Source organism: Leopardus geoffroyi, chromosome C1, assembly GCF_018350155.1.
Source record: "Leopardus geoffroyi isolate Oge1 chromosome C1, O.geoffroyi_Oge1_pat1.0, whole genome shotgun sequence".
Taxonomy (NCBI): Eukaryota; Metazoa; Chordata; class Mammalia; order Carnivora; family Felidae; genus Leopardus; species Leopardus geoffroyi.
The window spans coordinates 34461611-34489253 of record NC_059328.1 but is presented as its reverse complement, the minus strand read 5'-3'; the positions used below and the strand labels follow the sequence as shown (position 1 = coordinate 34489253).

The following is a 27643-nucleotide window of genomic DNA, read 5'->3' as shown; positions in this document are numbered from 1 at the left end:
GCCATTTTTTCCCCTCTGCTTAGGCACAGTGATAGCGAATGAGCAGAAGCTGTCTTGTCATATGAGACCTCTTGCCCTCTGAGGAGAGGGCTGGGGCAGGCAGTCCAGGGGAGGGGCACAGGGCAGTTGTTGCTGACCACCATCTACTCTGCATCCCACCACAGCTTACGGGCCCAGGAAGGACTGGAAAAAAAAGACTAGAAAACATGACTGTCTTAAGAGGGTTCAAGTTCCAAATACCCAGATGCTTATGCCCAACTGGTGGTTGCCAAATTTCCGTCTCAAATCCAGACCTATATCCTGTGCTCAAGACTTATTATCCAGCTGCATCTGGAGTGTCTTGGCCAAGCTATCTCACTGGCACCTGAGTTCAACATATTTTTAAAAAGGAATCCATGATCTTCCCCTAAACCTATGCCTCTTCTCTTTTTTTTCAGTGAAGAGCACCCAAGTCACAGACTAAGGGGCAACCTACCTGGCTGCTCGCTGCTTCTGGGGTCTCAGGGTGGCCTCCCTGCTTCTATCGGCAGGGAAGCTGAAGGCTGTGCCATCTGTGCTGGCCACAGAAGCCTGAGCCTCTGACCCAATGTGCTGGATTATGTCACACACCTCTTCACTGGCCGAGGGTGGACAAGGCATCAATGCAGACTGCTCTTGGAATTTCCTCTGCAGGTCGCCCTGGGCCCTAGCTGGGCATGCTGTTCCTACAGGGAAGTACTCTAGCCGTCTTCTTTAGTCCAAGGGCCCCAGCTTTGCTCTGGACTTTGGAGACTTTGGGTGAGGCTGCACGGGTGGGATGTTCTCTCTCCTAACGCTACACCAATTGCCAAATGGAACGGGTCAAGCTAGTGACAGATGGGAATCCCACCAGTCACAGTGTTACTGTTCAGATCCACAGAGAGAACAGTCTCACAATAAGAATTCCAGCCCATGTGAAACACAGACGCGGCTACTTGCACTATTTCCGCCACCTTTTGCCTCCACACAGATGGCCTGGCCCCTGCAAACCCAAGAGGCCCTACATCTGCACAATAAGCTGAGAGGTGTCCCGAGAGACAGACTCTCTTATCACCATGTCTTACACTTACCGCCATATCCTTAATACTCAGGAGAGCACCTAGCATATTGTAGTTAATCAACGAACAAATGAATGGCCAGCCACAACATGTGGGCCCTGCACATGAGGCAGGGATCTGTCAGAGCTGTAAACCAAATTGAACCAGCATTCAATTTCCTCTTTCACATCCATCCATCCTGTGCTCCGCTACTTAGCTCTGCATGGCCATCTAGCCAACCACCCGGAAGGAGGACCAGAGACTTGCTAGAGTCATTCCATGTACTTTCCCAAGACACGCATTGCTAATGCCTGGTAGAATAAAGGGTCCTGCAGACAAGCAGGCCCCAGCCCATCCTGCCCTTCCTTGGAAGATCTTCAGATTGCGCTGTTATCCCTAGAGTAACTTGTTCCGTTGATCAAATTTTTGGATCAATAAGTGATGTGATGCTTTTGACTGGTTAGTCTAGATCAAAATCATTCGGAGGTTGTTTTATTCTCCGAGGTCACCCCAACCTAAATTGTTGACTCATGGTGAGGTCTGCTGTCCCTGTTGGTTGATTGATAAGGTCTCTTTGAGCCAGTTAATCAAAGCTCCATAGGGTCTTCTCGTCTTGTTATTATATTCCCGTCTCTTCACGGGAAGGTCAATTTCACGGATTGGAAGTAAGAGACAGTAAAGCCCTCGTGTGGCCATTCATACAAGTCCCTATTTAGGGAACAAGTGATTATGCTACAGAAGTTTCCTATCATTGATATCATTGACCTACGTTCAAATCCCTAATCTTACCTACTGATACCTTATAACAGCCTCTGTGACTTAATCTCTTATACTTGACAGCCGAGACCCTCACTTCTGATGCTTGACAGGCTCTCTTCCCCTTATGACCTTTGCTGACTTTCTGATCTCTGCCAGCCTTGACTGTGGCCATAGACTGGTTCCCAGATTTGGTGAAGTCTAGCACCACCTTCCTTAGCAGGCTCCTGTTCCCTCAACTCCAGTCTCAGTGTAAAATAAAGTGCAGAAGAGAAACCCTAAAGCAGTTATTGTCAGTCTCAATACTTGTAGCATATTCCTTCCTCACAAAGCCAGGAACAGGAAAGATGAGCTTCCTTCTAAACTAGAACCTGGTAAACTCCAAGGGGGGGACCTGCCTTGACCTCCCCTCTCCTGGTGATCTTATTCTCTACCCCACCTCACTTATTTACTCCTAAATTATACCCCAGACCGGGTCATTACTGATAACCAAAGCCCTCTCTAATCCCAATCTCAAACTGTCTCTCTGGCCACTTCCACCTCTGTAAGCACAGCTCACCTACTCTTGTAGCTAAATTCCCATCCTTCAACCCACTAGATCTTCAAGCCATAGGTTCTGCCATCTTTCCAATGTCCTTCAGCTCCTTCTGTTCGTACTGTAATTCTTACCCATCTTGAATTACACATCAATCATAATAATCACTTCCTTAATTCACCCTCAGCTTCTTCGCTCCTCTCTCAGTCAGCTAAAACAACCGTGGCTAAATTCTGCTCCCTACCTACTCCGGGCATGTGCCTGCACAGGTGAAGGAAGCTGGCTGGAGAAAGATGCACGCTGGTTCATCTTTTTTTTTTTTTTTTTAAGATTTTTAAAAAATGTTTATTTATTTTGAGACAGAGAGAGAGAGCAAGAGAGTGAGCATGAACAGGGGAGGGGAAGAGAGAGAGGGAGAGAGAGAGTCCCAAGCAGGGTCTGCGCTGTCAGCATGGAGCTGGACGTGGGGCTCGATCTCATGAACCATAAGATCCTGACCTGAGCTGAAATCAAGAGTCAGACACTTAACTGACTGAGCCACCCAGACACCCCTTGTCTCACCTTAACTGCGAATGAGTGAGGCCCCTGTGCTGCCTGGCAACCATACTATATGTTACTAGCTCATTCTCTGGTTCTAGATAACTATTCACACCTTCTCCTCTTGTCATGTCCCCAACACCTCCTCCCTCATTCTTGCTGTCCACAGATGGTGTCACTTACCACGGCACCAAAAGAGCAGAAACAGAACAGAGTTTCCATAAGCTCCCTATCACCACTTGCCTGCATCTGTGCCCCCAGTCTCTACTTTCTTTCCTATTTGAAGTCTCCATACTCACCACCAGGCCAGCTTTTGTTCCCTAGACCTGATCCCTTCCCATTTTCTACAGACACTGCTCCGGGAAGTCTTCACTCCTGCATCATCTCATTTCTCGCTTATTCCCGTTAGCCTAGAGATGTTATTTTCCCCCCATAATGAACTTGCCCCTGCCCCCTCTCTCTTTTAAAGCTTTAACATTTTCACTTTCCCAACTCTCTATCACAAAAAAATCAAACATACAGAAAACTTGAAAGAATAATACAATGATCACCTATATATCTACCACCTAGATTTCATGCATTTGCTTCTTTCTCTTTACAGAAACACACCTTGAAAGGGTTGCCTACACCTGCCATCTCTAAGCTCTCTCCTCCCATGTGTCCTGAATCCATTCTTTTCTTTTTTTTTTTTTTAATTTTTTTTTTCAACGTTTATTTATTTTTGGGACAGAGAGAGACAGAGCATGAACGGGGGAGGGGCAGAGAGAGAGGGAGACACAGAATCGGAAACAGCCTCCAGGCTCTGAGCCATCAGCCCAGAGCCTGATGCGGGGCTCGAACTCACGGACCGCGAGATCGTGACCTGGCTGAAGTCGGACGCCTAACCGACTGCGCCACCCAGGCGCCCCCTGAATCCATTCTAATGACTCCCTCTCAACTCATCATTCAAGGTCACCAACTTTCTTTTTAAAAAAAATTTTTTTTAATGTTTATTCATTTTTGAGACAGAGGGAGATAGAGTGCAAGTGGGGGAGGGGCAGGGAGCGAGGGAGACACAGAATCCGAAACAGGCTGCAGGCTCTGAGATGTCGGCACAGAGCCCGACGCGGGGCTCGAACCCATGAACCATGAGGTCATGACCTGAGCTGAAGTCAGATGGTTAACCGACTGAGCCACCCAGGTGCCCCATCAAGGTCACCAACTTTCATGTTGCTACATCCAATGGTCAATTCTTATTGACCTATTAGTAGAGTGACCACACAACATTCTGGTCTTCCTGGGACCATCTTGGATTCCGTGTCTCATCCTGGAGTAATTACTAAAAGTGTCCTGGTTTGAACAATTTATAGGCGCACCCTACCTACGAGCAACATATGATACGGTTCATCGTTCCTCTTAAAAGACTTTCATAATTTGGTTTCCAGAACGCCACACTTTCCTGGTTTTCCTCCTGTGACACTGGGCATTCTTCTTTCTCCTTTGCAGATTCTTCTGCATCTTCCACAGCACTAAATGTCAGTTTGCCCTACGTCTCAGTCCTTGCTTTTCTTTCGCATCTGCATTCACTTATTTGGCAGTCTCTTCCATTTTCACAGCCTGGACCTCTCCCCTGAATGCCAGACTTGTACATTCTCCTGCCTTCTCGATACCTCCACTTTCATGTCTATGAGGCCTCTCAAATTTTACATGTTTAAACTCGAGTTCCCGATACTCTCCCGAAAACCTGCTTTTCTTGCAATCATCTCTCCATCTTGGTAAAAGGCACCTTCTTTATGCTTCTAGTTGCTCAAGCTAAACACTGGAAGTCAGCCTAGATTCTTTTCTTTCTCTCACACCCACATCTGAGCCGCTGGCAAACCTGTCATCTTTACCTTCGGGATATCTCTTCTTACCGCCTCCGCTGCTTCCACCGCGGTCCGAGTCACCATCTTCTCTCTGGTAGATTATTATAACGGTCTCCTAATTGGACTCCCGACCTTCCTGGCAACAGTCGACTCTCATCAAGGCAGCCAGAATGATCCTGTAAAACCTATGATACTCCTCTGCCCATTCCTCCATCCTTATAATGACCTACAATATCCCCAGGCTTTGGACTTCTCTTAACTTTCAGACTTCATCTCTCATTATTCTCCACTCCAGCAACACAGGCCTCCTTCCTGTTCTGGGATCCCACCTCAGAGCTTTTGCACTGGCTATTCCCTGTCCCCAAAGGGCTCTTCCCTCAGATGTCAGCACACACCCCCTCCCTAACTTCCTTCAGAGTCTTACGTAAGTGTCATCTTCCCAGGGAGGGCGTCCCCAGGCACCCTATCTAAAGTGGCAACCCGTGGGGCGCCTGGGTTAAGCGTCTAACTTGAGGCTCAGGTCATGATCTCATGGTTCCTGAGTTCGAGCCCTACATCGGGCTCTGTGCTGACAGCATAGAGCCCACTTCGGATCCTCTGTCTCCCCCCACTGCCTCTCCTCCAAGCATTTGCTCTTTCTCTCTCTCTCTCTCTCCCTCCATCCCTCCCTCCCTCCCTCAAAAATAAACATTAAAAGGGGTGCCTGGGTGGTTCAGTCAGTTAAGCGTCTGACTTCAGCTCAGGTCATGATCTCACGGTCTATGGGCTGCAGCTCCGCGTCGGGCTTTGTGCTCAGAGGCTGGAGCCTGCTTCGGATCCTGTCTCCCTCCCTCTCTGCCCCTCCCCTGCTTGTGCTCTGCCTCCCTCACTTTCTTTTTTTTTTAAATTTTTTTTTTCTTAATGTTTTTATTTATTTTTGAGACAGAGAGAGAGCATGAGCAGGGAAGGGGCAGAGAGAGAGGGAGACACAGAATCGGAAGCAGGGTCCAGGCTCTGAGCCATCAGCACAGAGCCTGATGCGGGGCTCCAACTCACAGACTGTGAGATCGTGACCTGAGCCGAAGCCAGACGCTCAACCGACTGAGCCACCCAGGCGCCCCTGTCTCCCTCACTTTCAAAAGTAAACATAAAAAAATTTGTTTAATAAAAAATAAACATTAAAAAAAAACTTAACAAAAATAATGTGGCAACCGTTCCCTAACTTTCTCGTCCCCACTCCTGCTTTAGTTTTCTCTGGCGCTCCCCACTATCATTTTACTTACATGTCTTGATTTTTTTTGCCTGCTTCCACTAGAATATGAGCTCCACGGAGGCAGGGATGTTTGTGTATTTATTTTGCTCACTGCTGTATCTCCAGCACCTGGAGCAGCACCTGATGCCTAGCAGGCACTCCATAAATATTTGTCGAATGAATGAATGTAAAATGGGGCTAACATCCCCACCTCACGGATTACCGTGGAGATGAAATGAGATAAAGCATGCAAAGTTCCTGGCACACCATGTTGCTCAATAAACTGTCAGCTTCCTTCACCTCCCTCCCTCCCCTCCCAGTTTTGGTATCAGCCATGCCCTCCCTCTCCCTCGGGGAGTGCCGGGTCAGAGGCAGGGGTGATGGCAGTAGCTGCCTTACCAGCAACCACCGAAAGCCCTCCCGGGATTCCCTCAGTCCCGAGGTGCAGCCCTGCTCCCAGACACTGATTGCTCTGGTGAGGTCTGAGCCACCTCACTTTAACTCAGGAAGCTGGAGGCTCCAGAATGACTAAGTGAGGCTTTCAGAAACCCCATCTGCGACCAGATCTTTGTATCGAAGGCCCAGGGACTGTGGCGCCCAGTATCCCAGCCTCTCGTGCACACCCCAGCAACACTGCTCTGATGTGCCTCACCCCTGGGCGAACGTCTTAGTCTCGCAGGTTTGTGCAGTGACACTACCTCACTGTCTCCCCAGCCGTCCTCCAGAATTCTCTACCACAGTGCTTCTGGGCCCCTCCACGTTACAGTGTGCAACCTGCCCAGGACTTTGCCCACTTCATTTCAGGAAGCCCGGTGTGCTCTGTGCCTCAGAGACTACTGCTGTCCCCACACACAGGAGGGTCCCGGGAACTAACATCCTTGGCCAGCTGCCGGCCAGACACAATCCGTTCTGGCTATGGCCGCTCCCTTCTGGAATGGCCTGAGTCCTGTCCCTGCCCTGACTCTGGGCACGCTTCTCTTCACTTTAGGAACCGAGGCAGGCCTGGGGTTACCTCTTTTAGCATCTCTGCCCCTATACTTGGATGACTAAGCCAGCTGGAGAAAACCCTCACAAGCACAACTGGTGCCACTACAGATCCCTGGTCTCCCACGTGGCCTGCCCTGCTGCTTGGCGGTCTTTGGGCTGCCCATTCTCCACAGTGGCCTCATAAGCGTCTTCCACTCTTCCCAAACCTCCATCCTAGCACCCCGCCCTCATGTGCAGCACGTGAACCCATCTCCTGCTTTCTAGGGAAAATTAAAGCCACCAGCAGGGAATCCCTTCACTCTTGCACTGCACTTACAAGCCCATCTATGTTTCTACCACTCTCTCCTCTTGAGATCAAAGGCCAGTCCCTCCCCTCCCTGTCCTCAGGGACCTTGTGGTGCCACCCACCCAGTCATTCTCTCCTGTGTTCCCACCTCTCCTCTCTGTGAACAGGACTCTCCGACACCCTCTTCACTCTCCTGGCCATACCCACTTCCCTCCCTCACTCCCCAAAGAGTCCACACACACCGACCACAGGTCCTGCTTCACAATTCAGCCCGAAGTGTGGCCTCCTCCAGGTCCCCTACCCCAGAGGCATAGGTCTCACCCAGGACTTCTCTGTCTCTAGTTCCAACCTCTGAGGCCCCGTTTCTGCCTTGCCTCTGACAGGTTTCAAGCCTCTTATTCTCAAAACACGTGTTCTGACACTGGACCAGACTAAGCAAAGGCTGACCGTTCTCAGCCTGATCTCAGACCTTCCTAGGAAGCCCTTCCTCTACCCTGTCTCCGGTCCCTGAGCGCTGACTTCGCCTGATCCCATCTTCTGGCTCCCTTGTTCTTGGCCTGGCCTGTGACTGCTAGGGGCTGGTGGCATATCCAAACCTCCTGCTGGATTGAAATTCAGCAGGGTCTGTGTGGTTCCTATTTGCATCCTGCATGGTGCTTACACTCTCACCTACTGTTTTGCATTATAATAGAATTCTTTTATCCTCACAAAAGCCATGTGAAGTGAGCAGGGTGGGCATTTTTCCCCTCATTTACAGATGAAGAGACTGAGGTTCAAAGAGTTTAAGTGAGTTGTCCAAGGTGAAAAGGTGCTAAGCCTGGTCTGAAACCTGGGATTTCTGATTTCAAAGTCAGCGTGCCTCCTAGGACTCTGCAATGCTGATTTAAAGGATGTGTCTTGGAAGTGCGCCTGGGTGGCCCAGTCGGTTGAGCGTCTGACCCTTGGTTTCAGCTCGGGTTGTGATCTCATGGTTCGTGAGTTTGAGCCCCACATCACCCTCTGCGCTGACAGTGCGGAGCCTGCCTGGGATTCTCTTTCTCCCTCTCTCTGTCTCTCAAAATGAATAAACTTAAAAAATAAAAAATAAAAAAATAAAGGATGTGGCTTGTGGATGGAGCTCTCAGACACCACATGGGGGTTGTGACAACGTCCCAGAAGAGCATGTGGCCAATGTCCTCTCGGATAGACTCAGTCAGGTATAAGACACGGGTAGCAGAGTGGGTGAGGTGGTAGGACAGTTCAAGGGTTTGGTAGCTGGTGCACAGCTCTGTTCATGCCTACGAGGTCAGGGGCAAGATTCTGTTTTAGGCTTATCTTGGTCACTGTTCTTACGTATATTGTTTGGACAGGGATAGAATCGCTTGGTCATCAAATCTACGGAAGACAAAGAAAGGAAAGAAACAGCTTATGCTGGAGGTCTAAGGAGGATCCAGAAAGCTCCAGACAGGCAGCTACATGGCCAGGCCTGGTTTAGGCCCATAAATTCCACCATACATGCTGAGTAGGACAGGGATAGGGATTTGGCATCAGCATGTATAAAATAAGCTTCCAGTCTATGAGACGTGCCCGCTAAAGTAGTGTCTCTTGGAGGTCAGTCACTATAAGGAACATCAAAAATAGGGAAATGCCTAGCCCACTATCCTCCGTGCCTGCAAGGCTACCTCTGAGTGAGCCTGAGCCCCATTCTGGGTGTCTCCTGAGGGAACAGCAATAAAGTGGACCTGCCCCAGAGAAGAGGACTACCATGACAGCATGGGGCCTTCCGTAATTCAAGGGAACTAAGGTGTTGCAGGCTCAAGATCACCAGCTTCAAATCTCTGACCATCTGATAGAGGGGATCCAATTTGTTCTGCATGGCTCTGACAGGCACAATTAGGCCCAGAGGTGGAAGTCACAGAAAGACAGATTTTGCCCTTTCTTAGTTAAAACTCTCTAGTTACGGAGGATCTTGAAATGGATGGGCTGTTTCTGCAGGTTAAGAGCCTCTGGTTCTTGGGAATGGGGGTAGACTGGGCAATCTCCATGGTTCAGAGATGCCGGGTTCTAGATCTACCAAGCCCGGGGAAATGGCAAGAATCATCTCCTCCGTGGGCCTCCCCGGGGTGAAGCTGGGCTGGAAGTGGTGGCAGGTCCAGCCTCCAGTACCACCTCCATGGCTGAGGCTGCAAATTCAGTCACTCAGTGCCAGTGTCTGGGGACTTTCTTGGTAGGGCTGTCTACAGCTTGGTTAACTTGTCTTCTTTCTTTAAAAGGAAAAACTTCAGAAAGGGGGGAGGCTGTGGGAGACTATTTCCATCTCGGGTATCTATTCCAAAGCTCTGGTGTTTTGCCAGGATTTAAGCATGGTATACACGACACTGTTAAAAATAACTCCTTGATTGAACAGGAGGCGTGGGAGAGAGGGGACAGCCAGGCAATTTTGCTGGAGGGTCGGGAGGTGAATGTGGAGATGAAACTTGTACCCAGAGATCCTGGGAAGGTTTTGTTCCAGAAGAGTTATGTAGACCCAAAGAGCCTTAAGGACCACAGAAATACTATCCCTCAGTGCTCCTTTTCAGAGAATTACCCAATAAGTGCCCTGCTTTGGGCATGCCTAGGACATAAACAAGCTACCAGTTTTGAAGGGCTCTCCCAGGATTGAGTCTGCCATTTTTCGGTCCTGATTGCCAGCCTATGAGACAGAGGTCAGGGAATAACAACAAGAAGTTGAAGCCAAGAGAGGTTAACAATGTCAAAAGCCACAGAGAGGTCAAAGCCACAGAGGCCAGAGAAAGGTCTACTAGATTTAGCTATTGGGAGGTCCTTGTGATCATATGTGAAGTCTTCCAGACTTTTCCTTCTATAACCATAGCATAAATGGAATTATCTCATACGTACTGTTTCACAGCTTGCTTTTGAAAAATTTAACAATAAATTGTGGGGTCGTGACAATAAATATAATCTGACATCATTTTTTATGACTACATAGTATTTCATCATGCGGGCATACTATATTTACTTAATCATTCTCAACCAAGAGACATTCACGTTGTTTCCAATTTTTTGCTATTATAAACATGCTGCAACAAGCATCAGATTACAATAACTTACATGCACAGACATGATTATGTCCTTCTGTTAAGTATTTAGAAGTAGAATCGCTGGATCAAGTGGAATCCACGTTTTATATTTTATTACACATTGCCTACGTTGCCCTCTATGATTTTGGGGAGAACAAAATGCTGTTCTCATGACTTCCTCCAATCTTTCGAGCCATTCTCTCTCCTCTTTCTCCCTTATGTGTTGGGATTCCCCAATTACGTCCTTCTGTTTTCTTCTTCCTCCCCAAATTACAAACTCAAATGCCTACGAGAGCCAAGAAGGTACTGTAAATACAGGAATTGGGCCAGATGTGAGACAGTAAGAAGTGGCAGGGTTATAGCAAGCTGGAACATACACACTGCCTAAAAGCATTCACATTACTTGAAAACACTGTGCCAGCCACACAAAGCCTGTCTGCAGGTGGATTTAGCTGGTAAACAACTAGTTGGGACCCAGTCTATACACTTTTCCTACAGTACCTCATCCACTGCCAAAACTCCATCTATATGCTGACAGCTCCCACTGCATCATCTCTGGCCCTGACCTCTCCTCCTGGACTCCAGACTCATGCACGCATGACTCCAGACTCACGCACGCACAAATGACTACTCTACCTCTCCCACGCGTCCTCAAAGCATCTCAAAACCATCATGTCTACAACCAAGTTCATTATCTTCATCCTTTCCTCTCCTCCTGACAAAAGCCAGAAACCTAAAACCAGAAATAACTGCCCTTCTTTGCAGGTCCCCTATCTCAATGAATGGCACCCTCAGTTTTCCTATCTGGAAGCCAGAAACCTTGGGAGTCATTCCAGATTCTTCTCTCGCCCTAGCCTTCCAAATTATCAAATCAATTCAATAGGCATAATAAGCACTTCCTTGAGTACCTAATCAGTACCCGGTGCTATTAGGTGCTAGGACTGACCACAAAGATGGATGATATGCAGCCCCTGCCCTAGAGGGGGAGACAGATAACAATGTCATGATCAGAGGTGGCGGTGGTGGTGTGATGGTAGGAGAAACACCATACAAGATGTTCTGGGATGAGAGAAAGGGCATTCTTTGATTCTATTTCCTAAGTGTTCCTCAAATAGTCCCTATTCTCCATCCTCACAGGATTGCCATTTTCAGTGACTGCAACAGTGTTGTAACTGATCTCCACGTTTCCAAGTTGTCTCCTCCAATTCATCTTCCATACTGGGTTAGAACAATCTTTCCAAATAGCAGATCTGGCCATGTCTTTCTCTCATCTTTTGTCTAAAACATTTCAATAATACCCCATGCTATTCAGGATAGAATAAAAATCCTTTCAGAATGACTTGTAAGGTGTCCCAGGATCTGGCCCTGGATGACTTCTCTAGTCTCGTCTTCCAGCATTATAGGACATAACCCTACACCCTGAACATGCCAAACCACTGGCAGCTCTCTGAATACCCTTGTGTGTCTCATGCTCTTGGTTTATGCATTCCCTCTGTCTAGAACACCTGCCCTATCATTTCTCATTTGCCTAATTCCTATGCAATCTTTAAGACTTGGATAAAATATCACCTCCTTCAAAAATCTTTCCCTTACCACTTCACCAAAAAAGATGGCTTCTCCAGGTGTTTTCTGTTACACACCCTCCCCTACTCCCTACTGCAGGCTGATAGCAGGGGAGGGAAAGGAACTTCTGAGACATTTTGCCCTTGCTGCTGAAGGGGACCATGACACGTCCTTACCTGGAGGTCTTTGAGAACAGGCAGTGTTCAGAAACCATGGGATTGTGGGGCAGACAGTGAGCAATTCCAGAGGTCAGGAGACCAGAAAAAGGCACAGTTCTTTGGCTCTGGTTGGGCATAGACTTGAGGAGCTCATGAATATTTCTGGTCCATAGACTACATATTTTGAGGAGCTACTGACATGACCTATCCTACCCACTGACATTTAAAGCATCCACTCCTGCCAAATACAAAACAAAACAAAAACAAACAAAAAAAGAAAGCAAGTTTCAACTAAATGATGGTGAGATACCACTCACTGTTGTACCAATGAAAGGATCATCTCTGACTTTTACGTTTTTATTTATTTTATTAAAAAAATTTTTTTTAACGTTTATTCATTTTAAGAGACAGAGAGAGACAGAGCGTGAGTGGGGGAGGGGCAGAGAGAGCAAGACACAATCCAAAGCAGGCTCCAGGCTCTGAGCTGTCAGCACAGAGCCTGACGCAGGGCTCAAACTCACCGACCGTGAGATCATGACTTAAGCCAAAGTGAGCCGCTCAACCGACTGAGCCACCCAGGTGCCCCTTTTTTTATTTTTATTTTTTAATTTATTATTATTATTTCTTTAATGTTTATTTATTTTTGAGACAGGGCGTGAGTGGGGGAGCAGCAGAGAGAGAGGGAGACACAGAATCCGAAGCAGGCTCCAAGCTCTGAGCTGTCAGCACAGAGCCTGACACAGAGATCGAACTCACAAACCATGAGATCATGACCTGTGAGATGAAGTCCGATGCTTAACTGACTGAGCCACCCAGGCGCCCCTATTTTTTTTAATTAAATTAAAATTTTTTTAGAGAGTGAGTGTGCTCAAGTGGGGGAGGGGCGAAGGGGCGGGGAGAGAGAGAGAGAGAGAAAATCCTAGGCACGTTCCATGCTGAGCACAAAGCCTGGCATGGGGCTCGATCCCACGACCCTAGAATCATGACCTGAGCCAAAATCAAGAGTCAGACGCTCAATCAACTATGCCACCCAGGCACCCCCATCTCTGGGGTTTTTTTTTTTTTTTTAATTAAAAAAAATTTTTTTTAAACGTTTATTTTTGAGACAGAGAGAGACAGAGCATGAACGGGGGAGGGGCAGAGAGAGAGGGAGACACAGAATCGGAAGCATGCTCCAGGCTCTGAGCCATCAGCCCAGAGCCCGACGCGGGGCTCAAACTCACGGACTGTGAGATCGTGACCTGAGCCGAAGTCGGACACCCAACTGACTGAGCCACCCAGGCGCCCCCCCATCTCTGGGTTTTAAATGCTAGAAGCAGATTATTAGAATGAAAGTCGAGAAGTACTGCAAATAATAATGGCACAGGAGTGGATCCAGAAATCCAAGCCTTCTCTGACCCCCTCAATTTAATTAGGTGTCTCCTTTCTGTACATTCATGGCATCCTACGCTTTCCTCTACCATTGTGTCAATAATCTATATTATAAGCATTTTGTGTTCATGCCTGACTCCCCTTTCTAGACCGACTTCTAGGCTGGGAATTATATGTTACTCTGCATCCTTAGTACCTAACATGGTGCCAGTACATGGAAATGCTTAGAAGATACATACCGGGGGAGGGAGTCAAAGGAAGTTTAGGCAGACAGATTTCAAGTGGAGGGTGATAAAGAGGGAGATATACAATGAATCTGTGTGATATCAAGAAAAAAAATGTCTTTTATTACGTCAGAGACTTGAGGAAATTGTCAAGGAACCGCATAAAGACTTCGTTATAAGAATATGGTTCAGAGCGATGTTGAACCAAATGAGGGTTGCTGGAGGGGTGTTAGGTGGGGGGGGATGGGCTAAATGGGGGATGGGCATTAAGGAGGGCACTTGTGGGGATGAGCACTGGGTGTTGTACGTGGGTGATGAATCACTAAATTCTACTCCTGAAATCATTATTACACTATAAGTTAACTAATTTGGATCAAAATTAGATTAAAAAAGAACGGGCAGTAAAAGTAGACTTAAAAAAAAAAAAAAGAAGAAAAACAGAAAGGACGGTGGTGCTCCTCATCTCCCCTGGATGTTCCACTGGAATCTCAAGGTCAGCATTTCCCCCAATGAACTCAACAGCTGCCCCCCAAACTTGTGTTCTCTAGGATAGGAAGTGGCACCCCAGCTGCCTCAAACAGCAGGGGGGCTGTTTTCACTACTCCCTCTACCAGCCACCTAACATCCCCATTTCTCTCCTGCTGACATCTCACCAATCCACCCCTGTCCCATCACTGCCTCCTGAGGGTCGCCCTCCTCATTCTCACCTCCTCTGACCACCCGCCCTTCCCCGTTTCAGGTACTGATCTTTCTAAAGCACAAATCCCATGCCACCCCTCCCCCGCCTTGCCTTGAAACCATTGCTGACCTCATCATAAACTCCTTGGCATGGCATTTGGGGCCTGTTCCAAGCCCAGGGCCTGTACTCCAGGCAGCCCAGATGACCTGCCAGAGAGCCTCCTTCCCTCAGGGTTAGTGCCTTTCCTAGACTCTCTGCCTTGAGAGCTGCTAATGTCCTCTAATAGTCAGCATGGGCGGCACCTCCTCTAGGAAGCCCTTCCTGCCTCCCCGCTCCCATGTGGTTAGATGTCCCTAATCTGCTTGGCTTGCTGGTTCCCTGCAGTCAACCCATTCTCCTGCTTGTCACCCACTCACTGCAAGCTCCTAGGAGGCAGTGACCATTTCTTACCACTGTCCCCCAAAGCTGTGCACAAGGCTTGGCAGAGAAGGGGTGCTCAGGGGCTGGGAAAGGGGCGGAATCTACCTTGGGTCCCTAGGGGTCAGGAATGGGGCAAGTCCCCATGGACAGGGTGCAGATGGAGATCTGTGAGGCCTGGTCCGGTCTCCACAGAGGTGGAGGATGTGGGAGGTTTTCTTGCATGCAGAGGGCAGCCCTGTCATGCTGGAACCTGTGCAGGGGGCCCCAGGGATTAAGGCCACATGCTGTGGGAATGCAACCTGGTGCAGCCACTCTGGAAAACAGTATGGAGGTTCCTCAAAAAATTAAAAATAGAACTACCCTACGACCCAACAATTACACTACTAGGTATTTATCCAAGGGATACAGGTATGCTGTTTCGAAGGAACACATGCACTCCCATGTTTATAGCAGCACTATCGACAATAGCCAGAGTATGGAAAGAGCCAAAATGTCCATCGATGGATGAATGCATAAAGAAGATGTGGTATATATCTACAACAGAGTATTACTCGGCAATCAAAAAGAATGAAATCTTGCCATTTGCAACTACATGGATGGAACTGGAGGGTATTACGCTAAGTGAAATTAGTCAGTCAGAGAAAGACAAAAATCATATGACTTCACTCATAGGAGGACTTTAAGAGACAAAACAGATGAACATAAGGGAAGGGAAATGAGAATAATGTAAAAACAGGGAGGGGGACAAAGCAGAAGAGACTCATAAATATGGAGAACAAACTGAGGGTTACGGGAGGGGTTGTGGAAGGGGGGATGGGCTAAATGGGTAAGGGGCATTAAGGAATCTACTCCTGAAATCATTGTTGCACCATATGCTAATTTGGATGTAAATTAAAAAAAAATTAAATTAATTAAAAAAAAAGACCACATGCTGTACAGACATGCCCAATTCTAGGGGGCTGATGTTGGCTTCATGATGGAGCCACGCTCTCCCCAAGCCATTCTTCATTCTTTATAGTTTCTGAATTGCAGAAGCAGAAATTGCTCACCCTCAGTCTGAAGCTTTTCGTGACTTGTGCAGAAGAAATGTCATCAACAGCCTTTTGTTTCGGCTTGACTTGGGTGAACGTGCCAAGAAGACTTGCTCAGAAGAGTCTTTTCAGATGTCATTTCTGTCTCCCTAAAACCCTGCTCCATGAAAGCCATTCACAAGCCGGTTTTTCTGCGGCTCCAAAGCTGTCATCCCCTCAGTCCTGCCACAGCCCACAGAGCTACCGTGACACTCACTCGGCAATGGCATGTGCTGTTGGCCCGGGGTGGGGATGCAGCAGTGGGGAGGCTCCCAGCCGAGCATCTCGCTTTCAGCCCAGCCCGAATGCCCCGAGAATCCTGAGGTACAACTTCAACTTACATCCCCTAGATTGTGATCTGGCACCATGCCCACATTTTTCAAAACCATTTTCCCAATGCCCAACACAGGCACTCGATAAATGTGCAATGAGTAAATAAACAAATATGCAACGCTCAATTATTTGAGCTAATTGAGGGAGACCATCAAACTCAGAGTTTTGAGGGGAGAATTATCTAGAAATTAACATATTCTTAGACTTGGGGCTCCTGGGTGGCTCAGTCGGTTGAGTGTCTGACTTCGGCTCGGGTCATGATCTCGCGGTCTGTGAGTTCGAGCCCCGTGTCGGGCTCTATGGTGACAGCTCAGAGCCTGGAGCCTGCTTCGGATTCTGTGTCTCCCTCTCTCTCTGCCCCTCCCCTGCTCATGCCCCTCTCTTTCTCTCTCTCTCTCTCTGTCAAAAATAAATAAATATTTTTTAAAATAAAAAAAAAACCATATTCTTAGACTCATTTTACTCTTCCCACTGTGGATGCTGGTGGTGTGGCCGCTGGGAAGGGAGCCTGGAGTGCTGGGTCCAGCAACACTGTGGGTCTGGACGCAATGTACAGTCAGCAGGACTCACTTCTATCGCCCTCTCCAGGCCAAAGCTAGCTGTGACAGCTGTGCTGGGAACGGACAGAGGCAAGGGAGATGGGAGCTGTCTCCAGCTCATTCCCAGTAAGCGGCGACACAGGGTGAATTAAAGGTGAAAATGAGACCGGGATTAGTGGAGGACTAATCAGAGGGGGGCACTACCAAACGGCGTGTGGAGTGTCAGGCAGAGACGCACAAAGGGCTGCGGGAGCCCCAGAGCCCACTCTGCCTGGGGATCCAGGGAAGAGCTTCAAGGAGGAGGAGACATTTGAGTTGGGAGTTTGAGAGGTGGAGAATGTGAGGAGATAGCAGGTGCACGTGGCCAGTCGCCCGGGCTGAGAGCGCACCCCGTCCAGGCCCCTTCTGAGGGGGAGGCTGCCACGAGCAGCTCTTGGACTAGAGATACCAGGGCATGGAGCCAAGTGATGTGTGGGTGGCTTGCCGAAGCGAAAGTAGTGGTTCTAAAGGCAGAGAGTTTGCAGAAGAGCGTTCCAGGCTGGGGGAACAGCACGTGTACAGCACAAAGGTGAACAAGACCATGGCTTAGTAGGGCAAGGCCACCCGGGGGGTTACGGCACCAGGAGGCATCAGGTCCCTGGTGCTCTGACAGCTCTGAGAAGCCGTTTTACTAAATTACAAGTTATCAGTTGCGTCTTGTGCGGCTGGAGTTGCCCAGAGCCACACTTCCCGATACGTGGAGGCATTCCTGTATCAACAAATGCCAATCACCTGGGTTTGTATACACAGTCTGTACAAGCCCTGACGGCTCCCGGCCGAGACGCATTACCGGAAGGTCTCACTGAAAGCTGAAGCAGCCAGGGTATGAGGACAGAACAGCAACAGCAACTACCACCACTGACCAGGTGCTCCCTGACTGGGTGCTCCCTGACCGGACGCTCACTGACCCAGTGCTCCCCGTCGGTCAGCACCACGCCACAAGCCTCATGGGTGTGAAACTCCCATAACTGCCCATGAGGTAGGACTGTTACCTCACTTTGCACATGAGGGGGCCAAAGCCGACACGACTGTGGAGCTTGTCCAAGGTCACACAGCTAGGTGAGTGGCAAAGCTGGGATTCAAACCCACGTTTGCTTGATACCAAAGCCAACCTCTTTTCACTTGCCCAGAGTGAGGAAGGGGATCCCCAAGCCCCATCCGGTCGTTGCTAAGATAGCATGAATGAGCGGCTGTGAACCCGGCACGGGCATTGACAAGGCCCCGACCTCAAGGGATCGCTGACCCAGTGGTGAAGTCAGGTGGTAAAGATGCCCCTCCCCACATCCCCTGCCCAACTTCACCCCAGCACCGAGTGACGACAGTCTGAATACGGTTGGACCATTGCTGTCCCAGCTACAAGGCTCTCTGCTTCCTGAAATCCAGGCCCACCCTCAGAATAAGGGCTGAAGTATAGCCAGTAGCTCAGTCCGACCATGGCCCGGGAAGAAAATGAGCAACCTCTGGCTTGAGGGAGCATGGCGGCTGCAGCCATGGAGCCCATGTCCTTGCCCTCTCTCTCTGCCTGCATCCGGCCCCCAAGCCCCATCTAGAAGGGGTTCGTGGCTGGATGAGGACACGGCCTGCTACTCACAGGGGTGGGCCCTGGGGCTCTGGATGCAGGGCAGAGAAAGGCCAGTCCCTTCTTTCTTCAGCAAGTGCTCCTTCATGGAGTGGGAGTCCCAGCAGAGATGGATGGAGGCAGGCTCGCTCCTGAACCTGCACCCTATATCAGCTGTGCCTGTGCTGACAGCTCTCCTTGGCCAGACCGCAGCCCCCAAACCCTTTGTTTCCTCCTCATAATTTGAGCGGCAAAAGAATGCATTTTCATGAGGGTCAGTGACTCTGCTGGAGGCTGCTGGTGACAGGGCTGGGTCAAAGGCCCAAGTGTCCCGATGAGCAGTCCTCCCCCACAGCCTCGAGCACTGGGGCATGGTTTGCTGTGCTCTGCCCTGCCGCCTCTTACATTGCTCTTCATTCAACTTCGGGAAGACTGGGCCACCCGCAGGACTGGCTACACCAGAGGAAGCTGCTGGCCGTATTAAAACAAGGTCACTCAGGAAAGGATTCTTTCCATCAGGGGAACCACGTGGGCTCACAGGACCTAATCAAACCAGTGGCCATTCTCACTGCATCCTCCCAAGGAGTAAAGAGTGGAGACAAGCCCATTGAGGGGGAAGGGATACCCCTAAATTTCAGGGGCATCTGAGTATGCAACAGCTTCTGAGCAGGAAGAGAAAGGAGCTGCGTATAGGCAGTGGCTTAGAGAGGATCCTCAGGGCAAACACACGGCTGGGCAAAGTCCCGCCCTTAATCCCCCTTGCGGGTCCTGGGGGTGTGCAGGAGGGCTGATAGGGCAGACAGGGAATCAGGTGGAGACGGCTTTACCAGGCCAGAACTGATCACAGCCACCCTCGGATGCATGGGAGCAAGGCCAGTGGGGACAGCCGGCATAGACTCATCCCTAATTAGGCCCCATGGAGCTGGTTTCTGAGCCTAGGCCCCATGCACCATTGCCTTGCCCCACGTGGGGGGCTTGTTCCATTTGGGGGTATGCTTCTTGGGCAAGCTCTGCAGCTGGCTTCTGGCCCAGCCCCTCCTTCTCGAGGGGCTGAGCAACAGTGCAAGATGTCCTTTTGTTTCTTCCAATTATTCCAAACTGTGTTCTCAAGTGGTCCTGCTGCAGGGAAGTTCCTCATACTAAGCCCCCGGAACACAGGGAAGGGGGGTGGGTCTGTCCCAACACGAGAGGCACAGAGATGTCACAGAGCCAGCTGTCAACAGACCTGCCTTTGTGACGCTGCCAGGAGTCAGACTTGTGTTTTCCCCATCAGGGTCTCCCAAGAGCAGAGACCGTGTTGGCCGATATTCTCCACATCATCTCAGACAATCTCGTCCACCCTCTGAGGTTCGTGTAAGAATCATCTCCAGGGTTTTCCCTCCAGCCCGGACCTCTCCCCTGAGTGATCCACTGTGCTCCTGTGCGGAGCTGTGGCTTCCCTCTGGCTACTTCATTCGCCCAGGCCCAGACTCCACACACAGCACTGGGGCAGAGAGTAGAAAGCTCTCGTGCCAGAAGGCAGGCATGGACTGGTGTCTTGCATCCACCTGGGGGAGGTGAGGCTTCAGCCCTGCTTCTCCCCTTTAGCTCTGGTCCCACAGTGACCACTCCCATCCCCCGAAGTGCAGACAGAGTAGGGAGAGCAGGACGGAGTCCTGAAAATGCCAGCACCCTCCTCTCTGCCCACCTTCTGCCTGGGCCCTGGGACGTGTGTGGGTGGAGCTCGGACTGGAACCTTCCCTCTGGCTGCAGAGCCGCAGAGACGGAGTCCTGCAGGGCTGTTCCTGGCCTGGAGCCTCTCTCCTTGGGAGAAGGGCCAGGATTACGTTTTGTACTTTCACCAGCCATTGCAGCTCACAAGCAGTACGTCTCCCCAGGCTCCCCACGTGGGGAATTTGTAGCTCAACCAAGAAAAGCAAAGCTGCTAATCTGACAAGATCAATCCTCAAAGACCGCAGGAATGCAGCCTGCCTACTCTCACCAGGGACAGTGCTTCTGAACACCTCTAGGATTCCTGCTTCCGGGTAGAGCCTGGAGCTTGGTCTGCAAAGCAGGAAGCTGCTCCACACCAGCGTGTCCGACCTTGACACTGAAGCCCCAGCCTTCTAGGCATAGCTCAGGCATCCCTTGCACCAGGAACTCCTCTCATTCATCTTTCATCAGCCCTTCCTGCCTAAGGGCCTCCTCAACCCTCTGTCCTCACCTCTTTCAGAGCACATATTCCGGATATGTGTTCATGTCCCTGTGCTGCCTCCTTGAACCCTGAGGTCAGTAGGTACAGATGAGGAAAGGGAGGCCCAGGGGGTTTAAGCCACCCAGCCCTACTCACTTTTAAAGCCTGGGCATTAATCACTACAGTCCAGTGCTTCTCAAACCATCTGTGAAGAAAGACTGGTTTGTTTGGCTTTTGAAATTTCAATTCTGTCACAGAGCGATACTTTTATAAAGCATAATAAAAATGAATCACTAGAAAAATTAAAACACATAAAATGCGAACTCCATTTTTAAATTACTAGGTTCAACTGACATAAACTTACTCTAGTTGCTATAGACATGTCTAAAATTTTATTATCAATTTCTCAGAAATCTGGCTGCAGACCAGTTCACATCACTTTTGATTCCATAGCTCACAACAGGCTTCCAAAGAACTGACACCCAAGGGTTCTGCCTGGCACTCACCTTCAGGAGAAGCTGGAGAGGGGACAAGACATGGCTCCTCAGGTCCTGAACCCGGCAAGAGAAAGACACACTGACATCATCAGGGCTGAGGCCCAGCCCCTCATCTGCAGCAGATGAATTTACAACCAGGGAAAACCCAACAGGTTTTCTACAAGATTCACCTGTTCAAAGAAGTATGGGTCCCCAGTCATCTAGGGAAGGAGATTTTTCCAAAGCAAACACAACTTCTGGTCATTTACTGCACACTCACCTAGAAAGGTTAGTACACAGAGCAAAGAGGAAGGAGATGGAATGCACAGCTACAGGGTACAGGGGAGGGGAGGGGGCAGGTGACAGTGGCTGAATTCCTTGAAGGGTGGGGGAGGCAGAAGGGATAGACTGAGACAGGAAGTGGTGTTAATTTAAAAGCAGATCATGGATTGGTTCCCAGAGGAGGTCAGAACAGCTGATACCAAGAAATGCATGGAGACAAAACTGACGCCAGAGAAACCAAGAGGACACAGATGGCGATTCCTCTAGCTTCAAGCTGGAGGCCAGGTCAAGGACAGCCATTCGGTCTGCCTAGCCCATGAGGGGCTGTAGATCCCTGGACAACACGCAGAGAAGCTTTAGTTACTGAGGACTCTGCACTTCCTGAAAAGGCCCAGCACCCAAAGATTTCACTGCAGGGATTCCCCACTGAAAATATTTAAAACAGTCTCCAATCAAAAGGAATCTGCATTTCCCCTCCGGGCTCATGGCTCAGAGCCATGACTCAAGGTAGGGTTAGTGGGTTTGATTGCTTGCTCTGTGCTACTATGACTATGACCAAGTTACAGCTTTTTCATCTGTAAAATGGGCATAAACAACACTTATTCCACAGGGTCATTGTAAAAACTAAATGAAGAAATGAATATACAATGTTTAGCACAGTGGCTGGCACATAGTAAGTGCTCTATATAAAACTATGTGACCTTTTTTTTTTTTTTTAAAGCATTTCTTTTTCTTTTTCAACGTTTATTTATTTTTTTTTGGGACAGAGAGAGACAGAGCATGAACAGGGGAGGGGCAGAGAGAGAGGGAGACACAGAATCGGAAACAGGCTCCAGGCTCTGAGCCATCAGCTCAGAGCCCGACGCGGGGCTCGAACTCACGGACCGCGAGATCGTGACCTGGCTGAAGTCGGACACTTAACCGACTGCGCCACCCAGGCGCCCCTATGTGACCTTTTATATACACAGGCTGTCCATATCTGCCAATGGAATGTAAGCTCTTTGAGGGGACAGATTTTATGTATCTTTTTCTTTTTTAATTTATTTATTTTTGAGAGAGACAGAGAGACAGAGTGTGGGCAGGGGAGAGGCATAGAGAGAGAGGGAGACACAGAATCTGAAGCAGGCTCCAGGCTCTGAGCTGTCAGCACGGAGCCCGACGCGGGGCTTGAACTCACGGATTGTGAGATCATGACCTGAGCTGAAGTAGGATGTTTAACCGACTGAGCCACCCAGGTGCCCCAGATTTTATGTATCTTATACAATGCTGAAGCTCTAGCACCTAGAAAAGTGTCAGGCACATAGTAGGTGCTCAATAAGGTTTGTTAAGTGAATTAAATGGGAGCTATTACCATTGGGTTTACAGGATAGTAGAGTCAACATGGCAGCCTTTTCAGGGAAGTGAGAGACTTAAGTATGACTAAACAGTGGTATGAAGGAGTCAGTAAAGAGAACGAAGATCCAGGTCCTGGATCTTTAGGTCCAAGATCTAGGAAAGGTTGAAGAACCAGGGCACAGGGAAGAGACTGACCTCAGAGAAGAGATCTTACAGAGGGCAGAAGTGTCATGACTCAATGACTAGCCGGATATTTGGTTGAGAGAAGAGAAAGAAGTCACAGATTTCTGGCTCATGTTACCCTCTCAGGTGGATACTGGTGTCATTCACTGAAAAAGGCACTATGGACTGACTTTTTTAGAAATTCAGTGATTTGGGCACATTGAGTTTGAGATGCTCGAGAGTCATCCAAGTGGAGTTGTCTGGCAGGAAGTTGGGCGTCTGGGTCCAGAGATCAGGAGCTGAGAGAGTCACTGGCACACAGGTGTTCACTGATGCCGTGGAGTCAGAAGTGAAGAAGACCATAACCGAGCCCTGGCAGACATCAGCATTTAAAGGTGGGCACAGGAACAGGAGGTTGCTTGCGAAAGAGACTGAGAAGGAACAATCAGAGAAGTAGAAGAACTGGAAGGGAGTGTGGACAAAGAATCACTGAGGAGAGAGTTTGAAAATGAAGGAAGAAATGAATACTGCCAAATGCTTCAAAGAGGTCAGAAAAAGAAAAGGTCCACCCTTGGATTTGTCAGTCCTTTCAAGTGATCTGGGCGAGAGCATTTCAGGGAGGGAAGTGGTGGGAGTGGAGAAAGCAAATGAGGAGTCTGCACACTCCTGTCTGGGCTGGGGCGGGGGCGGTACTCAACTTGCTACCACTCTGAAAGGACAACAATTCTGTAGAAGTAGATGATGATCTATTCTCCTTTGTCATTTATGTCTGGAACAAAGCTTAGCAAGGATGCCTTTCAATCCTACCATCCCTCTCTGGTATTGTAGTAATAAGAATCCTAGGATCTGCCCTGGAAGAGCAGAGAGAGAGGAGCTTTGGAATGTGGGGATACTAGGTACCCAGTTACTCTGGCCAGGAACCCACAAGCTTTCAAAACCCCCAGGAGGCAGTGCAATAGGCCTCCTGTACCTTTTAACGCAAGGGTCCCAAAACATGCAGCTAGGGGCTCTGTCAATATTCTAGACTTCCTGCCTCAGAGAGCTCAGTGGGGTTTCAAAGGCCATCCCTGCACTCTTAAGAATTCAGCCAGCTTGGACCATGGCAACAGTATAAAAATCACAGATACATACAGTCACAGATACCGTGCACCTTGGCTTTTTGAAAGCAAAGTACATCTCAAAAGAAGTTTGTTTTCCTCTGTAGAGATGGGCAAGAGGGCAATTTCTACACCAGTACCTCATTAACCACCACCGGGCATCAGGTAGACCTCTGTACTCTGGCCACTAGCCAGCCTGTCCATGAGACAGCAGCTATGAGAGGAAGCAGAAAGTAGCAGTTAAGCTTGTAGGCTCTGCGGTCGGAGGGCTTGGGTTCGAAACTCGGCTTCATTGCTTCCTACTGTTATGACCTTAAGCAAATGGATGGACTCTCTCCACCCTCATCTTCTCCTGCTTAACACTGGATTAATGACAACACCTATGTCACAAGACTGTTGGGAAGATTAAAACAGGAAAGACAGGGAAAGGTCTCAGCATAGGAACCGCTACATCAAGAGGTGTGGGCTAGCATTGTTGCTTCCGCTGTTTCTGCTCTGCAGCACGGCCACCGCCTCAATTTGGATTCTGCTTTCTGCTGAAACTGCCTGCCACGGGCTTACCCTGCTGATGCTGCACTGGCTCCCCATGCCCATGGTTCCAATGGCCACCACCTAAAAGACACGACACTAAATCTTTCACGAAAGCACAAAAAGCGACTCATACGCACATAGCAAAGTATTGCCAGGAGAATGGGGTGTGTCGATTAAGGTTTTTATCAGTCACATTTCTTGGCTTTGAAATCTACCTTTCCCCCTGCCCCGGAAATCTACATTTTTAGTGTTTATCATGATCTATTCTGGGATCTTTATTCCTTCCTGAAAAAAACTTACCTGTTCATAAGAAAAGTCACTGAGAAAACAGAATTCACTTAGTGTCTGACATTAAAATTTTCTGGAATGATCAGCATTTACAGCCCCAGGATACAACATCTCATTTCATTCTCTCCACTAATGAGATAAGTAATGCTCAGACTTTTCCAAGATCACACAGTATGTTAAGTGAGAAAGCCGCGAGAACTTTCTGTCTCCAAATCTCATCTCCTTCCAGTCTATCATGTATTGGTATATGTCAGAATAATTTTTCTACATCAAAATAATTACTTTTCTTCACTCTTTCCATCAAGAGTATTTTATTAACGACCCTCATACCCTCGAGTCTCTCAATTTCCTGAGGGCAGAGATTAATATCCATTCGTAAAACAAATATTAAGTGCCTACTAAGTGCCAAAAGCTCTGCTAAGCGTTGGCAGCCATGAACAAGACCACGTCTCTATGTTGAGAAGTTCACATCCTACTATGGGAGAAGACACATCAATCAATAGTTGTAAGTACGATGACAGAGCTGTGTATGTGGCACTGCGGTGGCACAAGCTGAGGAAAGAGTAACTGGGTGTGTGTAGATGGGTGGGGGTCAGGGAAGACTTTCCCTTCCATGAGACCAACAATGTTCAGAGCACAGCAGGTGCTCAATAAATCTGAGTTGCTTTAAGCCTTATGCCCTCTCTTCCCTATCTCTCTCATTAGAAGAAGATGTCTCAGGGCGCCTGGGTGGCTCAGTCAGTTGAATGTCTGGCTCTTGATTTTGGCTTGAGTCATGATCACAGTTCGTGAGATCAAGCCCCACGTCGGGCTCTGTGTTGACAACAGAGGGCCTCCTTGGGATTCTCTCTCTTTCCCTCCCTCTCTGCCCCTCACCCCCTCTCAAAATAAATAAACATTAAAAAAAAAGAAAAAAAGATGTCTCTAGGCAGGCAAGTCTCAGGGAAAGTAAGGAAGACTTCCCAGGAGACAGTACAAAGGTCTAAGAGGGAACAGGCTGGCTTCCCTGAGAGGCAGGACTCTGTAGGCAGAACAGGCTGGCATACTGGCATCCCTTCCATTACCACCGCCTGCTCCCCCACAAGCGAGGCTTGGGAACAGAGTAAGAATGTATGCTTCATACAACACTTGATAATAAAGGAGAAATAAAGTAAAGATTTAATGGTTTATTTATATTGGGTTGTGTCAAAAACTAATACATCAAAACTGCATTAAGGCTTTTTGTGTCAAAATATTAATGCTATCAAAACTAAAATCCTGACTTTACTTAGTACATTTAGTCAAAATATCAAGAAATGCTAGCTACTCACTAGGAAAAAGTAAAGAAACCTCAATCGCAATATCAGGGATCACTCGTAGCACCAAGACAACACAAAATACAAACAAAAACAACAACAACAAAAACCCAGATGGCTATATATATCCATATAAAAAATAAAGTTATAAAAGTACTAGAAGAAAGCGTAAAGGAAGGCATATTCATAAACTACCACATATGGATGTGAATCCAAAAACTGCTACGGAAGGCAATTTGCCAATAACTTTCAAAATTTCAAACATCTATAATTGTGATCCAGACATTTTCTTCTTTATTCTAGATGATCTCACGTGTGTAGGAAAAAGTCATTCACTGATGTAATAATACTTGTAAGAGAAAAGATGAGAAGTTGCCTAAATGTCCATCAATAGGGAATTAACTAATTAAACTACTATACATCTGCACAGTGGAATCCATGTAACATGGAATAAGGGACTTCTGTTTCTAACCACGATGTGGTAACAGGGATGGGATTTAACCTCTTACCTTAAACAACTAGAAAGCAAGTCAAAATACATGAAAAAACATTTTTCAGATCAGTGCAGGAATGGAGAACCCAAAAAGAGTCCAGTAGTCTTTCAGAGTTGAGATAATGGGTCACAATTTAGAAGACAAAAACGCTAGAATTTGTGAAGAAGACTAGTATAGAGGACAGAGCTGCACAAAAAGCTCCAGAGATCTTCAAAGGGTTCCCTTACCCCTCTGGTAACTATAATAGACTATCCCCCATGAAAAATCTATTAAAAACTGGGGGGGGGGCCTGGCTGGCTCAGTCGGTAGAGCATGTGACTCCTGGTCTCTTGGATGTGAGTTCAAGCCCCACACTGGGTATAGAGATTACTTAAAAATAAGATCTTTTTAAAATTTTGTCAAAAAATTAAATTGTTGGGGCACCAGGTGGCTCAGTTGGTTAGGCGTCCAACTTCAGCTCAGGTCATGATCTCGCGGTTTGTGAGCTCCAGTCCCATATCAGGCTCTGTGCTGACAGCTTCGGATTCTGTGTCTCCCTCTCTCTGCCCCTCCCATGCTCATACTCTGTCTCTCTCTCTCTCTCTCTCTCAATATTAAATAAAAGTTGGGGCGCCTGGGTGGCTCAGTTGGTTGGGCGTCCAACTTTGGCTCAGGTCATGATCTCGCAGTCCGTGAGTTCGAGCCCCGCGTCAGGCTCTGTGCTGACAGCTCAGAGCCTGGAGCCTGTTTCAGATTCTGTGTGTGTCTCTCTCTCTCTCTGACCCTCCCCCATTCATGCTCTGTCGCTGTCTCAAAAATAAATAAATGTTAAAAAAAAATCTTAAAAAAATAAAAAATAAATAAATAAAAGTTAAAAAAATTTTTTTTTAATTTAAATCGTGGTAAAATACACATAACATAAAATCTACCATCTTAAACATTTTTTTAAGTAAGCTCTACATGCAGCATGGGGCTCGAACTCATGACCCTGAGATCAAGAGTCAAATGCTCCACCTACTGAGACCAGCCAGATGCCTTCCATCTTAAACATTTTTAACTGTACAATTCAGTAGTGTTAAAGTACATACACATTATTACACAGTCAATCTCCAGAACTCTTTTCATCTTGAAAAAGATGATGAAACTCTATATCCATTAAAGAGCAACTTCCTGTTTCCTCTTACCCCCAGTCCCTGGCAATCACGATTCTGCTTTCTGTCTCTATGAATTTGACTACTCTAGGTACTTCATATAGTGGAATCAAACATATTTTTCTTTCTATGACTG

At 48.1% G+C, this 27643-nt stretch overlaps 1 protein-coding gene and 1 long non-coding RNA gene across 6 annotated transcripts in view; one reads left to right on the top strand and one right to left on the bottom strand.

Annotated features, from left to right (window-relative positions):
• ST3GAL3 (ST3 beta-galactoside alpha-2,3-sialyltransferase 3) overlaps positions 1-27643 on the bottom strand; it is a 191545-nt gene that overhangs the window by 43147 nt on the left and 120755 nt on the right. The gene's annotated exons all lie outside the window — the stretch shown is intronic.
• Positions 1072-26690, top strand: LOC123597750. The gene is made up of 3 exons (XR_006712244.1): positions 1072-1577; positions 17157-17163; positions 26680-26690. It is a non-coding gene; the product is annotated as an uncharacterized LOC123597750 (long non-coding RNA).